This window comes from Mercenaria mercenaria, unplaced genomic scaffold (genome assembly GCF_021730395.1).
Source record: "Mercenaria mercenaria strain notata unplaced genomic scaffold, MADL_Memer_1 contig_4413, whole genome shotgun sequence".
Taxonomy (NCBI): Eukaryota; Metazoa; Mollusca; class Bivalvia; order Venerida; family Veneridae; genus Mercenaria; species Mercenaria mercenaria.
This window is the reverse complement of record NW_026462640.1, coordinates 38,565-55,442: the sequence shown is the minus strand read 5'-3', so window position 1 is coordinate 55,442 and position 16,878 is coordinate 38,565.

Genomic DNA, 16,878 nt, shown 5'->3' with positions numbered 1-16,878 from the left:
CTGTCAATAGAGTGTCTATGGATTAAATTAAACCCCCAACTGCCATATAAAAGCCACAAGATGGTGCCGGGGCAGGTTTTTATATAAATTATGCATGTTTCACATCAGAGAGCCCTTTTTCAAAATTTTAAATAAACCACTGAATAAAAAGTTATGAAAAATTGCATAAATACACATTGAAATATTCTTTATCAATTGGTGTTTTTATTTTTTAAAACAAAAAATGTTGAAGTATAGTTTCAAAAAATTATTTAAACCTAACTGCCAAAAATTTGAATTTGCCGGGAGGAGCTAATGAGGTCATGAACCCTAGAGGAACAGAGAATGTAAACAATTCCCACGTGGTTAATTTTATCAACAAACCTGATCGTCAGAAGGCTTCATATCAATGGAATTAACACCTAGCTAGAGTGCATTGCAAAACATCTTCAGAAAGTAATTTTGAATTTTTAAAAACCAAATAGAATATCATAGTCATTTCTACAGTTATATTTTTATATGTCATATCATAAAAATGTTTTAAAGAAATAGGGAACTACTAATTACAGACATACAGTGATAAATATAATTTCAAATAGCTTATCATTTTTATTAGTCCTTATCACAGCAGCACTTGCTAATTTGTGTGTATTGTTCTGCATCCCAGAATTAAAGTTTATTATTTCTACATTTATTGCTAGGTTATCTCAATTAATGGGCCAGCCAGCAATGACAGAATTTTAGTTAAATGAATGTTTGATTTTGAGTTTCATTGTTAAGTTTACATAAACAAGATTAAAAATCAGGAATGCTAGTCTTGACTCAATTTTTCATAGGATTGATACTGATATGGATGCACAATATGGATAATAATAGTTTTTAACCATCAAAACATGCAAACTAGTTCAAATTTCTTCTTCAACTGACCATTGTTTACATTTGCCTGTGAATCATTTAAAGTGAGCTATTTTTAGCTAACAGACAGCCTAGAGTAGCGTTGTTATTTGATAGGCTCCTCCTACAAAACTTACTGCCAGGGTAGTAAAAGTTGGGGCTTTAAGGAAAATTGGTATACATCGTAAAATTGAATGATGAAATGACAGTCTGGTTCGATGTTAATATTGGAGTTAAGCAGGGATGTGTTCTATCTCCAACATTATTCGCAATTTACATTAATGATTTAGCTGAAGAAATTCAGCAGCTGAATTGTGGTATTCTTTTTAAATACCTCATGGTATCACTCCTGCTTTACGCTGATGATATAGTCTTGATAGAAGAAAATGAGTATGCAAAGCAACATGTATTAGAATTGCGAAACAGAAGTTACTTGATATAATAGTGATATTGTTAATTGGAACAATAGTTTACATACTGTTGGCAGAAATACAAGTAATGGCAACAAATTAAGAACATATAGAACATACAAAAGAGTATTTAAAGCTGAGCCACACACTAGTATATTGTTAACTATGTCACGGGAACAACGCCGTATTCTTTCTAAATTCAGAGCCTGTAACCTGCCTCTTGCAATAGAAACTGGACTATACGCCAAACCAAAAATCTCTGTCAATGAACGCCTTTGTATAAACTGTGACTGATGAGACCCATTTTCTTATAGATTGTTATCTTTATAGTGATCTTAGGCATAAATTGTTTGAAAAAGTATATGGGATAGACCCACAATTTTACATTTTAACCTCTGTCAAAAAAAAACAACACTAGAATTTTTAATGAATACAAACTGTTTACAAGTCTCGGTTGCAAACTGTCTCAACTTGATGTTGAAAAGAAGAAAACATACGTTATAGTTAAATACTTAAATACGATTGATTTATCATTCAACATCTTACGCAACAATATTCTAGTCTTTATCATTTTAATGTGATATGATCTATTAGTCAAGATTTTTCTTTTTATCAATTTTAGAACTTGTTTTTACAATTACAGAATGTAAATACACTGTGTTGTTACTGTCTCAATTAGAAATTTTAGCAATTAGAAAGCTTTATTATAATAGTTTCCGGTTAGATGTTATTGCAACATGCTCCCACCCGCTTAGCTCAGTAGGTAAGAGCGTTGGTCTACGGACCGCGGGGTCGCGAGATCGATCCTCGGGCGGGGCGTATGTTCTCCGTGACTATTTGATAAACGACATTGTGTCTGAAATCATTAGTCCTCCACCTCTGATAATTCATGTGGGGAAGTTGGCAGTTACTTGCGGAGAACAGGTTTGTACTGGTACAGAATCCAGGAACACGGTTAGGTTAACTGCCCGCCGTTACATGACTGAAATACTGTTGAAAAACGGCGTTAAACCCAAAACAAACAAACAAAGTAATTGCAACATAGTGTGCAACAAGCATTATCATTAGTATTACTGTGACGGGGTAACACCCCGGTTTGTACACTTGACTGACAAGACTTTAGTCATTTTATTTTATAATGCAGTTAAGAAGCATCTTATATGTCGAAGTACAATAAAGACATCCATAAGAATAGAATAATCTATAAGCAAATATTAATACAATACGTTACACACTTGATGTTTTAAGATTATGTGGACTGTCAGAGTTTGGGGCAGTTTTATTTGGATACGTCCTGTAAAAATTTTGTACCTATTTTTCCACAATTCATATCATAAAGACTGTTTAGAAGAACAATTACTACACATCACAAATATGTGACTTTATACCGTAAAGAATAATTAGAAGAACAAATATTGTACATTACAAATAGGTGATCTTATATTGTAAAGAATACTTATAAGAACAATAGTTTTATATTACAAATAATGTGATCTCAACTTTCAAATATAGACTCATGGCAGTATAAATCTGTACCAATGTCTCATAAGCCATATTTGGCTGGGTTTATAACAAATGATGTGGTTTATTTTAGTTTTAACTACATGTGCTGAAATATGTATATACTGTTTGCACGTCCGCCCGCTTAGATCATTAGGGAGAGCGCAGATCTACTGATCTTGGGGGTCGTGAGTTCGAGCCCTGGGCGAAGCGTATGTTCTCCGTGACGATTTAATAAAAGACATTGTGTCGGAAATCATTCGTCCTCCACCTCTGATTCATGTGGGGAAGTTGGCAGTTACTTGCGGAGAACAGGTTTGTACTGGTACAGAATCCAGGAACAGTTGTTAGGTTAACTGCCCGCCCTAACATAACTGAAATACTGTTGAAAAACGGCGTTAAACCAAAAAAAAACCCAAACAAATCCATGTGACACTTTAATAAACAACAAACTTGTTGTAAAAAATGGCTTAACTTAATTCAACCGAGCTTGAAAATAAATTAATAAGTGAACTTTCAATAAAGTGTGAAGATGTGTTTTCGTATGAAGAATGTTTTCACGCTATTTATGACATGGAACGGAATAAAAGCCCTGGCTTGGATGGCTTGTCGACAGTTGAGTTCTACGAACAATTGAATATTAGAAACCTGGTAGTACTGTTTAAATGTGGGCTAAACAAGAGGTGAAATGTCAACAACTCAAAAGCAAAGTGTTTTCTCTTTAATTTATAGAAAATGCAACCCTGAAAATTATTGAAAACTGGAAACCTATTTCTTTGCTAAATATAGACAATAAGCTAGCAGCAAGAGTTTTAGCTAAACGACAACAAAATGTACAGGTGGTTAAGGTCGCTGACTTCAAATCACTTGCCCCTCACTGATGTGGGTTCAAGCCTCTCTCGGGGCGTTGGATTTTTCATGTGAGGAAGCCATCAAGCTGGCTTACGGAAGGTCAGTGGCTCTGGTCGTTTGTAAGAACTTTTGAGTTTCTCAGTTTGATAACGTACCGCACCGTAAAGTTCAGGTTAGGGTTCCAGATGGAGATTAGCGTCACCTATAATTTACAGAAAAATGTAAGCTGTCAATCATATCTTTCCGTTTAATATGTGAAGAAACACACCTTGATAAATACATTTTTTGCGAAATGCCTATTTTAAGTAGGACTTTTACGATATTTTCTCCACACGTAAAGTGCATTTCACTTAAGTAATATCTATGTCTTCCTTGAGTACTTTTATCTCGAAACTGGGTGTAATAAGTTTACAAAAGTCTTGTAAAATTAGCCCGTTCTTGATTTTTTACTGCGACAAACTGCATTTTTTTTCAATACATATGTACCTAAATTTTCCCTTTTGATTTTACAGAAAAACCTATACTTGAGTTAATCCTTGAATGTTAAATAGGAACTCGGAATCTCAATTTAGCTGTTTAAATTATTTCGGTTATAGTTATGTCGACGAGTTTGATATACTGTCAAATTTACGGTGCCCCTAAAGTGACATGTTACACACATTTTTTCCAATTAGGTAATGTGAGACTTTTTTTTATTTCGTTTAAACGAAATCATTTCGTTTAAACGAAATCATTTCGTTTAAACGAAATAAGTTATTTCGTTTAAACGAAATCATTTCGTTTAAACGAAATAGTTATTTCGTTTAAACGAAATCATTTCGTTTAAACGAAATCATTTCGTTTAAACGAAATAACTTATTTCGTTTAAACGAAATCATTTCGTTTAAACGAAATAATCATTTCGTTTAAACGAAATAAACTATTTCGTTTAAACGAAATAACTTATTTCGTTTAAACGAAATGATTTCGTTTAAACGAAATGATTTCGTTTAAACGAAATAACTATTTCGTTTAAACGAAATGATTTCGTTTAAACGAAATAAGTTATTTCGTTTAAACGAAATGATTATTTCGTTTAAACGAAATGATTTCGTTTAAACGAAATAAGTTATTTCGTTTAAACGAAATGATTTCGTTTAAACGAAATGATTTCGTTTAAACGAAATAAGTTATTTCGTTTAAACGAAATGATTTCGTTTAAACGAAATAAGTTATTTCGTTTAAACGAAATCATTTCGTTTAAACGAAATCATTTCGTTTAAACGAAATAAAAAAAGTCTCACATTACCTAATTGGAAAAAAAGTGTGTAACATGTCACTTTAGGGGCACCGTACAAATTTCCTTGTTAATGTATATATTTTGTTTTCGTTTTTGAACGGAAAATAAGACTGCGATTATACACCCAGCTGGCTTACGGAAGCCGGTTATTCTACACAGGCGCGTGCCCGTCCGTGCCAGAAATAGTGCCCGGAGGTGAAAAGGCGGGAGCAACGGCTATATCGTTACAAATTCTAAACTCGACTGTTTATTTCCGTTTCCTGGATACATGCGTGCGTGGGTGTTAGAGTGAATAATTGAAGAGGTAGTGACGTATGTCGTATTTGGTTCAATATTTTATACACATGATGTTTGTTCCGTTCTGTTCTGTACTGAATAGAACCGTTTTGAATATATTAATACACTCAGAAAAAAGTTATACTCCCATGTCACTTTGCCTTATACAGAATTCGCTATATAATCGGTTTAATGCATGTTTTATGTTTTTGATATTTCTGTAACTGTATTTGTCTTCAGACCTTCCAACACGTCTGTTAATGTTAATTTGTTACGAACCGGGATTTAACGTCCGTAAATCGTTCAATTAAGTCAACAAGCAACGAGTTGCTTATTACTCATCATATATTCATATAAAAAAGTTCTTTCATGTGGTTTACAATTTGAGGAGGTAATTTTTACGTGTAAGTCGATATTTACATCGGAGCAACGAATATGACGTTGAGTTTTGAATGAAAAAATCATTTTAATCTGGTCACGTGTAAAACCCTATCAAGATCATTTAAAAATAACTCTTCTATTATTACAGACAATTCAAGAACTTTTGACGATAGACCAGAGAGGCACGGCATTATTTTAGTGATATGCGAGTAAATGCTGCCGGTTGGTTAATTTGCTGTCATTTGTTTAGAAGCTATTTTATCAAAATTCCTATTTTTCTTACTCATAAACTGTATGTATCAAAAAGTGTCACTGAAATATAGTACTTAAGCAGACAAGAATAATTTACGATGGGATTTATGAAATGGCTATCACGGAGTCAGCCACCTGTACCGTCCAACACAATCGAAGAGGAAAGTATAGTGTCCAAATAAAAATGTTTTGAACACCAAAATTACATTATATATACATAAAGAATTTGGATACGAAGTTGATAAACAACATCCTAAAAAATCAGGTATTTTAAGACTTGTAAACCAAAAAGTGAAGGTTCGGTTCTAAATATAATTAAGTCTATAAGTTATGGGAAAAATTGACCGCTTCAAACATACATCCATGATAGCCTGGACTATTCCTGTATAGTTCACCAAAACTCACAGACGGGAATGAAACTCGTTTTTTTCTTAGAGAGACCCGTGCATAAGAGTCGTTTTTTCCTACATTTGTACTTATTTTTTCACTTTGCTCGGAATACTATTATGATATCTTTGTGGCCAAGACAGCCGATAAAAATAGACAACATCGTTTATATAAAGTCGCCATAAGACCTATAGTGGTGTCGGTGTGACGTTTGACCCAACAAAATACAACAACAAAAAAAACGTTTATATGTCATTGACTGAATATTTTTTTAAAAGGCGCTAACCTCCCCTTCCTCCACCTCACCCCCAACACCCCACTCACGCACACACACACACACACGCACACACACACACACACACACACACACACACGCTCAATTTTAGATGATCCGAATTCTGGTCACGGCATTATTTTATAAGTTATGTTTTTCTCCGTTATCATATGAAATCATGTTCTTGCCACCTACGGTTCAATACAAGAAAGCTTTACTTCATATGTCCTTAAACTAATTGTGTCCCGATTTATCAACTACATTTGAACAGTGGAAACTCATAAAAAGAGGAGAGTGGGTAAGCCTAGCTGGAGTACTGTGAAGCAGAGAACATTGTCTGAGAAGCAACACATTTCATTGCTTCCAGAAAGCTTTTTGATAAGGAAGTACAGCGTAGTAAGCGTTTTTACTGGTTAATTCTCCAAAAAGAACTACAGGCTGATTGTGATAGTAATCAGGAAGAATTTTGGAAGTCACTAGGCAGGATAGGCGTTTCTCAGTCCAAGAAAAAAGCTATTCCTATGGAAGTAGCTACAGAGAAGGGTATTTCAAATGATGTTAATACTGTGTTGAACAAATGGAAAATGGGTTTTAGTAAGTTTTTTTTAAATTACCAGACCAGTAGATACTGATATTGTTCAAGACGGTTAAATAATGTGAATGATAATGAGAGCAATATCGCCACAAATAACACTTGTGCTGTTCTTAATGAAGAAATATTCATTTTTGAAGTGCGTAATGCTATTACTAATGAAAAAAAAATAAAGCTTGGGACTTTGATAACATTCCAATGGAGATTTCAAAAAATGATAGTTCTGTGTCTTTTTTGCATGTATTGTTTGCTGTATATTTTGTTTAAGGAATAAGTCCGTCAGAGTGGGGTAAAGTTATTATAAGTCCTATTCTTAAGTCCATTACAAGGGATCCAATGTCATACAGAGGTTTCTCGTTATCATATAATATGTATAAGATTTATTGTTCAATTTTAAACCATCGTTTGTCTAAATAAATAGAGAGTAACGATATTTTATCTGATAAACAAAATGGTTTGAGAAAAATTTAGAAGTACAATTGATATGTATCGTCGCTAGCCAATAGCACTGATACAAGGAAAAAGGCTAAACAGTCAACTTTCTGTGCATTTATTGATTATAGGAAGGCCTAAGATTTTATTGATAGAACTATTCTTTGGAAAAAGTTAGGTGATTTTGGTATAAATGGCAATATGTTTTTGCATTACAATCACTGTATCAATCTATATCCTCTCGTATTAGACTAAATGGCCTAAACACAGACTGGTTTGTATGTCCACTGTGGATTACGTCAGGGCTGTTCATTATCTCTTACACTCCTATACATGATTTAGTTACACGTATAAAAGCGCTTGGAGTAGGAATTCACTTAGACAATGAACGAGCCTATATTTTATTATATGCAGATGACGTAGTACTTATGACGTAGTACTTGTTGCAGAGAATGAAGCTGATTGGCAAAGTATGTTAGATATATTGGACAACTGGTGTAATACGAATTCAATGATTATTAATCAGGTAAAAGCAGTATTGTACACTTTAGATAGTCAACAGTCGGCTAATAGACAAACATTTAATTTATCGTATGGTGGTCATACAGTGTAGTACAGTATGCATACGTGGGTCTTTTGCTTACGGAATATTTAGATTACAACAAACAGCTAAATGTGTAGCTCAGAGTGCGGGCAGGGCATTATGGTATTTATTGCTAAATCAAAATCTATGGGTACACTGCCATGTAATGTTGTTTTTTTTTGTTAAATTACATGATTCAGCTGCTAGTTATTGCTTATGAAGCTTCAATATGGGGTCAAAAATCGTACTCGTGTATCAATGCCGTACAAATTAGAGCTAGGAATCGTAAAGTAGACACCAAATGTGAAACGGTTGAGATAATAGATTTATGAAAATGGAAACCAATAGAGTAAATTATAAAGTTTTCAATACATGTATGTTGAAAAATGGTTAGAAATGCTGAAATTGGCAATTTGAATATCTTAATTTAGATTTAGGAAAGGTTTCGAGACATTGTGCTTATATGTCATATTAATGAAACTGTAGAAGCAGCTATGTCATTTATAAATGTAAATGGAAATCTCTTATTAATCGAGTCACTGGCACAAGTAGGAGAGGGGGCAATAAACTAAGGACGCATAAATTACTGGGCTTTGTTTCTGAAGATTATGTCTTTAAAGCATAGAGCCTCTTTTACTAAATTTAGACGTGGTGTAGCGCCAATTAGAGACAGGAAGGTATGAAGATCTCCCTATTGAAGACAGAAAATGTCCCGTTTGTAAATCTTCGTAGAAAATGAAAAACACGTATTTCTTCATTGTCTTTCATATGATGAATTAAGCAACCGATGTTAAACAAAGCATAAAATATAAAAACGAATTTCGTTAATTTATCAGAAGATGAAAAACTAGTTTTTGTACTCTCCAACAAAGATATCACAATTTTGATGACAAAAACATGTTACAGTATTTTTAAACTCTTAAACTTAGCTTTTACATTTTGTATAAATAGGTTTCATACTTTTAACACTGTATAAAAAACATTGAAATAATGTCTTGGTATAAAATATTGATTTACTCTGTAGTATGATTTATCTTTGTGTTTTACATAACATACCTTCTGTTGCCTTTACGTATGTTAAGGGTTTCACCTGGCGGGGATTACTTTTATTTACACTGTCTTGTTACTTTGGAACATGGTGGGGGTAAGAGTGAGGTTAGGTGCACCATAAACCGGTTTAAACTCCCCAGTGGTTGTTTTGCCACTGACCGTTCCAAGGCGGTGCCCCACTGTGTTCCTGTATTTGTTTGTTTTGTCCTTTTGTGTTTCATTTTTTTTGTGTTGTGTGCGAGGGTTGTTCGTGTGTGTCTTTGGGGAGGCTGCGTGTTTTGAACGTGGCTTTCCCTGTTGGATATTTTTCCTTGTTTTTGAGTATTTGTATCTAATCTGAGAAGAAGTTGCTAATTAAATCATCATTGATCTGATCCAGAGTGATAGCTGATTTTTTAAACCATTCCTTAATTGCACAGTAGTGCCGATATTAATTCTTAATATCTTATTTTAGTTTTAAGACTTTTTGTCCCCCGCCTTTTTTTTTTCAAAGAAAAATAGGGGGACATAGAAATAAGCTGCGTCCATCCATTTTCCGTCCTTCAGTCCGTCACATTTCGTGTCCGGTCAATAACTCTGCCATCCATGAAGGGATTTTGAAATAACTTGGCATAAATGTTAACCATAATAAGACGACATGTCATGCACAAGACCCAGTCCCCTAGCTCCAAAGTCAAGGTCACATTTAGAAGTCAAATTTTAAAAGGATGTCACGGTTTCGTGTCCGGTTCATAACTCTGCCATTCATCAAGGGATTTTGAAATTACCTGGCATAAATGTTCCCCATAATAAGACGACGTGTCATGCGCAACGTCCAGACTCCTAGCCTTAAGGTCAATGTCACACTATGAGGTTAAAGGTTAACATGGTCTGTTTCTTGTCTGCCCCATAAATCTGCTATTTATGAAGGGATTTTAAAGTTCCTTTAAGCGCATATAAAATATATCTTTTAAAAGGATATTGTTTTAGCATAATATTACAAATGTTTAATGATGTAATGAGAAAGTTTTGGTGCAAACGTAACTATTTAAGAACTAATCTATGTATTAACAGTTTAATCATAATTCATTTTTATGCCCCCGTAGGGAGGCATATTAGTTTTCAATTGTCCATCCGTTCGTTCGTTCGTTAGTTAGTTAGTTCGTCACAACGTTAACTTTTTGCATGAAGGCACTTTATTCGAGAACCTCTGTACCCAGGACCTTCAAACTTTACCTGCTGATAGTACTTATTGGGTACACGACCTCTATTGACTTTGGGGTCACCAGGTCAAATGTCAAGGCACTGCGGGGGCATTTGTCACCATTAGTGACAGCTCTTGTTTAATATAAGCAAGTGCAGTTCATATTATGCTGACAGTGTTTAGAAGCATTTGTCTTGCAATCTGTGTTTTACTTCCGGATGTTTTCATCACGCGACTACCCCAGCGAGTACCTGCACACTTAACACAAAGAAATTTCATACATGCATTTACGAGTCGAAAAACAAATAAGGAAGAGTAAAATACGCAAAAGAAAGCACTTTAAAATCTGAAACGCTAGACGCTAAAAAATCACGTGACCAGGGACAATTTCATTACGTGATTTTTTTTGGCGAGAGTCTGTTTTTAGATGATTCATATTCATTTCATTAATCTCGATTCTTTACTATGATATATTCAATTAAGGAGTTACATGATATACACTTTATTATTTTGTCTTGTTGCTCTGTTATTTTCCTTAGTTGTATTGCACTAAAGACTTAAATAAAGATTGATTATGCGTAAACACATACTGGGCTAGAGGCTATTTGTAATGAATATGCATGAATCCAAGATGGCGGCGCCCTACGGGAAATCGGACTCCTTTGACGAAACCGTTATATCCATTACATGCTCAGTCAAGTGTGACATGTTCACCACAAGTGTTCCTTTCCTTGAGAAGGAACAAAAGTGAGTTGACGTGTCATGCGCAATGACCAGATCCCTAGCTCCAAGGTCAAGATAACTCTAAGAAGTCAAAGGTAAACATGATCTGTTTCTTGTCTGATCCATGACTTTGCCATTTATCAATGGATTTTAAAATTACTTGGCACAAATGTTTCACATAATGAGTTAATTTATCATGTGCAACAGTGCAAGACCCAGCCCCTTAGCTCAAAGGCCAAGGTCACCATTGGACATTTTTGGTATTTTTTGTCTAGTCTGTAACTTTTTTATGCATTGTTGTATGTTATAATAACTTGGCATAAATATTCACCATTACAAGACATTGTGTCGTGTGCAAAGATCAAGGTCAGGGGCACCCAAGTTAACTTTTATTTTGTTCATGAAATAACCTCCCTTATATATGATGAAGTATAATACATTTGTTTTTATATCAGTTTTCACACTAATTTAAAAATGAAATTATGTTTAAAGTAAAATGATTGCTATTGGTAGATATAAAAATGCTATTAACAGTTGCAGACTTGTAGAATGCAAACCCAGTCACATTCCGGACTCTCTGCTTAGGTGAAGAATAAACTGTGCAAATATACGTTTGGCATAAGCTATTTTAACATCACGCACGTTGAAGGCGCGTTCCTCACTCTGCCATGCGCAGTTTTAACCCTCTCCAGTCGATGTCCACAGAGGCGAAGAATAGAATGCCTATATGGAATCCCCAACAACAAATCCAAATTCAATATTGGCTCCTATTATGGAAAATACACAAATTAAAGACAAATTACGCACTTCAATAATCATTGTACTAAGGAATTTGTTTTATAGTTTTATCAATGCAGTCCTAAACTTATTCTTCACTTTGTAAATTTTCTAAATGTGCCGCCATACTTGACCTTGTCCTTTGACCAGTTTTATTGTATTTTTTGTACTTTTTGCACAAGGACCCCATTGGAAATAAGTCTTATGACTTCATGGGCTATCCTTTGCCTAACAATAAATAAAAAAAATAGCATAAATCTGTGGAAAATGTAATAGGACTGGATTGATGTATCTGTGATAACTTGATTGTGATAATTTTAACTTAACTTGCTTAATAGTGCAATGTTTGGCCAGTGTCAGTATTTTATAGTAATGTTTTATAATATTATGTAAATATGACTGTGGTATTGTTTGCAGCAATAAATCTATCAATAAATATATCTATCTATTTCGTCATAATCATTGGGCGCTCATTAATTACAGTTGGGTAAAAGCTTATGAATACGAGGCCAGTGCCACGAAGAGGAAAAAAACTGTCTGGCTACCGAGGAGTCAACAACGTCAAAGTAAATATATAAAAGAATCTGCCCAGCCGACTAGGGATAGCAAATAAGACAACTAAGAAAATATTATCAAATACTATTAGGTTCGTGACCTCCTATCACAGTCTGAGTCCTTACTTAAAACATTGCGTTTCGTTTAAGGGTCACGACATTAGGAACTGATGACGAGCACGAACTTGTATGGTTCACATCAGGCACTGTTTGTTATGAATCACCATACAACAAGATCCCATCCACGAATTTTGAGTGCTCGTCATCAGTTAAATTGAGATAGATTGATTCACATTAATTATTTTACACATTACCAATCATTTCAAAAATCATTTGTTATCCAATCAGTCGGCAATGCCAGTGGCTATTCCTACGGTCCCGTAAGAATAGCCTCACAGGCTATTCCTACGGCTCTTCCGTAAGAATAGTGAAATAGCCTCAGGTGGCTATTCCTACGGCGCTAAAGGCAGTTTTGTATGTCCATCTTGTATTGTATTGTACTGAATTAATTCAACTGGTATATTTTCGAACAAATTGTTTACTTTTGTCAATCTTTATTTATCTTCTCTATTTTCATATGTCTTATCACCGGGACATGAAGGGAACATACAACGTGAAACATGATATTCAAAACATGATGTAAACATGGTAAACTTAAAGGCAGTGGCTACGATTACGGTACCGTAATCCTAACCCTATGAGGATAGGCTAGGATTACGGAAGTATTTTAAGAGGCATAAAGTGTATGTTAAAACACGCATAAATGATGTTGTAAACTTACTTATTTCACTTAATTTTTCATTCCTGCCTTATTATTTCGTGTTATCTATCCGCCGTTTTGGGTTAGTATAATCATAATGGCAGCGCGCGGAAATATATTAGAAATATGAGTGTCAAAAGTAGATTTAAAAAAAATCTATACTTTGAATTTTATGATTTATAACCATATTGTATGTTATTAAAGACCATTTGTGTTGACTTGATGAAAAAAAAATGCAGGTATATACGAAACATAGGTAATTCTCTAATAATTCCACGCACCGCCATGAAGATTATACTAACCCAAAACGGCCGATCAATAGCACGAAATATTAGTGAAATTAAGTGAAATGAGTAAGTTTACAATGTCATTTATGCATGTCCTAACATAAATTTGATGCCTCTTAAATGCTTCCGTAATCCTAGCCTATTCTCATAGGGTTGTCTAGGAATACGGAACTTCCGTAATCCTAGAACCGTACACATGTACGAACTGATTAATGCCATTTATTTTATGTTTTCCAGTGAATTATAGAGTTTTCTCAGTGAAATAAAAGTGATAAACCACAGTTTTGAAACAGTAGATTATCATTTTTATTTTCGATGTAACTCATTGCAGAGTTGGAGCGGTCTTCTGGGCAGGCCCGAAAATAATTATCAATTGTAGCGCACGGCAAAAAGATGCATATTTTTGCATGTCCGCACGCGTTTAGTGTATAATATGCATAATATACTGACTAAAGGTTAGGGTTAGTATCACCATGGTTACAAAATATATACATTTAAGATATTTTCGTTCAAATTTAGTTAATCCGGTATATACCGGAGTCAGCGGCCCAAGTCTGCATTGAGTCACAGTCTTTTAATTTTCACTTTTTCGCCGAACTAATTGCGGTCCTCCCTCGCGATTTAAGTCAAATTGTATACCGAGCGTTATGAATACCGGGGACCATAATGACGATGACGTCGTTTTTGTTATGCTTTCTGCTGGTCAGAGACCACCAATTCAAAAAAGTACAGGGAACTTACTGGGAATGAGGTAAGTGTATACCTGGGAATAAGGTAACGTCTGTGCGTTCTGATTGGTCAATCATGTAAACAAACCCAGGAAGTGATTATTTTTTCAAAATTGATATTTTTTCACTGCATTTACAGTATTTTATTATACATTTTGACAAAATTTGCTACATTTTATGTGTATTGAAAAAAAGTTTTATCAAACGAATTTCTCCCGCCATGCCAACGATGTAAACAGGTGGTCATCTCATTCACACGAAAATTACTTAAATAAAGTATCACTATTCATATGTTTTTCGTCCGATATTTTGGTAGAACTAAGATAGTTCTTGAAAAATATGTAGTTAGATATACATGTTTCGATGTATGGAAGGCCGTACACGCCATAATGTTATAATGTAAGTCTATGGGAAAACAATTGGTGGTCTCTACCCTATATTAGAGCTAAAACATGACTTTCGTCGGAAGCCATCACAGGTAATGTTAATGGCCACAAATCCGTTTTAAATGATGTAGAAAGATGTTTTCGTGCAAAAATAAGCGTGAAATTTGAATATTTTTTAAATTTTGGCCTCTTTTTTTGAAGAAATGTGCCCATTTTTATCTGAGCTTTTGGGCCAAAAATGATCACTTTTATCTCTGTAATGTCAGAGAATGATCAAAATTAATAGACTTTATTTCTATTTTTTACGGAATGAATCATATTTCAGCTTCCAAGTAAAATCTTCACGAAAAATTGCAATCAGACGACGACAAGGACTGAATCTGGGCATATAAATCGACAGGGGGTGACCTCAGTAAACTGTCCATATCTTTCTTAAAAATGAACATTCTTGATGAAACTTTGTAAGACATTTGGTATTGGATCATGTTTGACAATATCACTGTAAAATTTGAAAATGTGATACAAAACATTCATCTATATTAGAGCTAAAACATGACTTTCGTCGGAAGCCATCACAGGTAATGTTAATGGCCACAAATCTGTTTTAAATGATGTAGAAAGATGTTTTCGTGCAAAAATAAGCGTGAAATTTGAATATTTTTTAAATTTTGGCCTCTTTTTTGAGAAATGTGCCCATTTTTATCTGAGCTTTTGGGCCAAAAATGATCACTTTTATCTCTGTAATGTCAGAGAATGCATGATCAAAATTAATAGACTTTATTTCTATTTTTTACGGAATGAATCATATTTCAGCTTCCAAGTAAAATCTTCACGAAAAATTGCAATCAGACGACGACAAGGACTGAATCTGGGCATATAAATCGACAGGGGGTGACCTCAGTAAACTGTCCATATCTTTCTTAAAAATGAACATTTCTTGATGAAACTTTTAAGACATTTGGTATTGGATCATGTTTGACAATATCACTGTAAAATTTGAAAATGTGATACAAAACATTCATCTATAGGTCAGAGACCACCAATTCAAAAAAGTAACAGGGAACTTACTGGGAATGAGGGAAGTGTATACCTGGGAATAAGGTAATGTCTGTGCGTTCTGATTGGTCAATCATGTAAACAAACCCAGGAAGTGATTATTTTTCAAAATTGATATTTTTTCACTGCATTACAGTATTTTATTATACATTTTGACAAAATTTGCTACATTTATGTGTATTGAAAAAAAGTTTTATCAAACGAATTTCTCCCGCCATGCCAACGATGTAAACAGGTGGTCATCTCATTCACACGAAAATTACTTAAATAAAGTATCACTATTCATATGTTTTTCGTCCGATATTTTGGTAGAACTAAGATAGTTCTTGCAAAATATGTAGTTAGATATACATGTTTCGATGTATGGAAGGCCGTACACGCCATAATGTTATAATGTAAGTCTATGGGAAAACAATTGGTGGTCTCTACCCTATATTAGAGCTAAAACATGACTTTCGTCGGAAGCCATCACAGGTAATGTTAATGGCCACAAACCTGTTTTAAATGATGTAGAAAGATGTTTTCGTGCAAAAATAAGCGTGAAATTTGAATATTTTTTAAATTTTGGCCTCTTTTTTGAACAAATGTGCCCATTTTTATCTGAGCTTTTGGGCCAAAAATGATCACTTTTATCTCTGTAATGTCAGAGAATGATCAAAATTAATAGACTTTATTTCTATTTTTTACGGAATGAATCATATTTCAGCTTCCAAGTAAAATCTTCACGAAAAATTGCAATCAGACGACGACAAGGACTGAATCTGGGCATATAAATCGACAGGGGGGGCCTCATAAACTGTCCATATCTTTCTTAAAAATGAACATTTCTTGATGAAACTTTTGTAAGACATTTGGTATTGGATCATGTTTGACAATATCACTGTAAAATTTGAAAATGTGATACAAAACATTCATCTATAGGTCAGAGACCACCAATTCAAAAAAGTACAGGGAACTTACTGGGAATGAGGTAAGTGTATACCTGGGAATAAGGTAATGTCTGTGCGTTTCTGATTGGTCAATCATGTAAACAAACCCAGGAAGTGATTATTTTTTCAAAATTGATATTTTTTCACTGCATTTACAGTATTTTATTATACATTTGACAAAATTTGCTACATTTTATGTGTATTGAAAAAAAGTTTTATCAAACGAATTTCTCCCGCCATGCCAACGATGTAAACAGGTGGTCATCTCATTCACACGAAAATTACTTAAATAAAGTATCACTATTCATATGTTTTTCGTCCGATATTTGGTAGAACTAAGATAGTTCTTGAAAA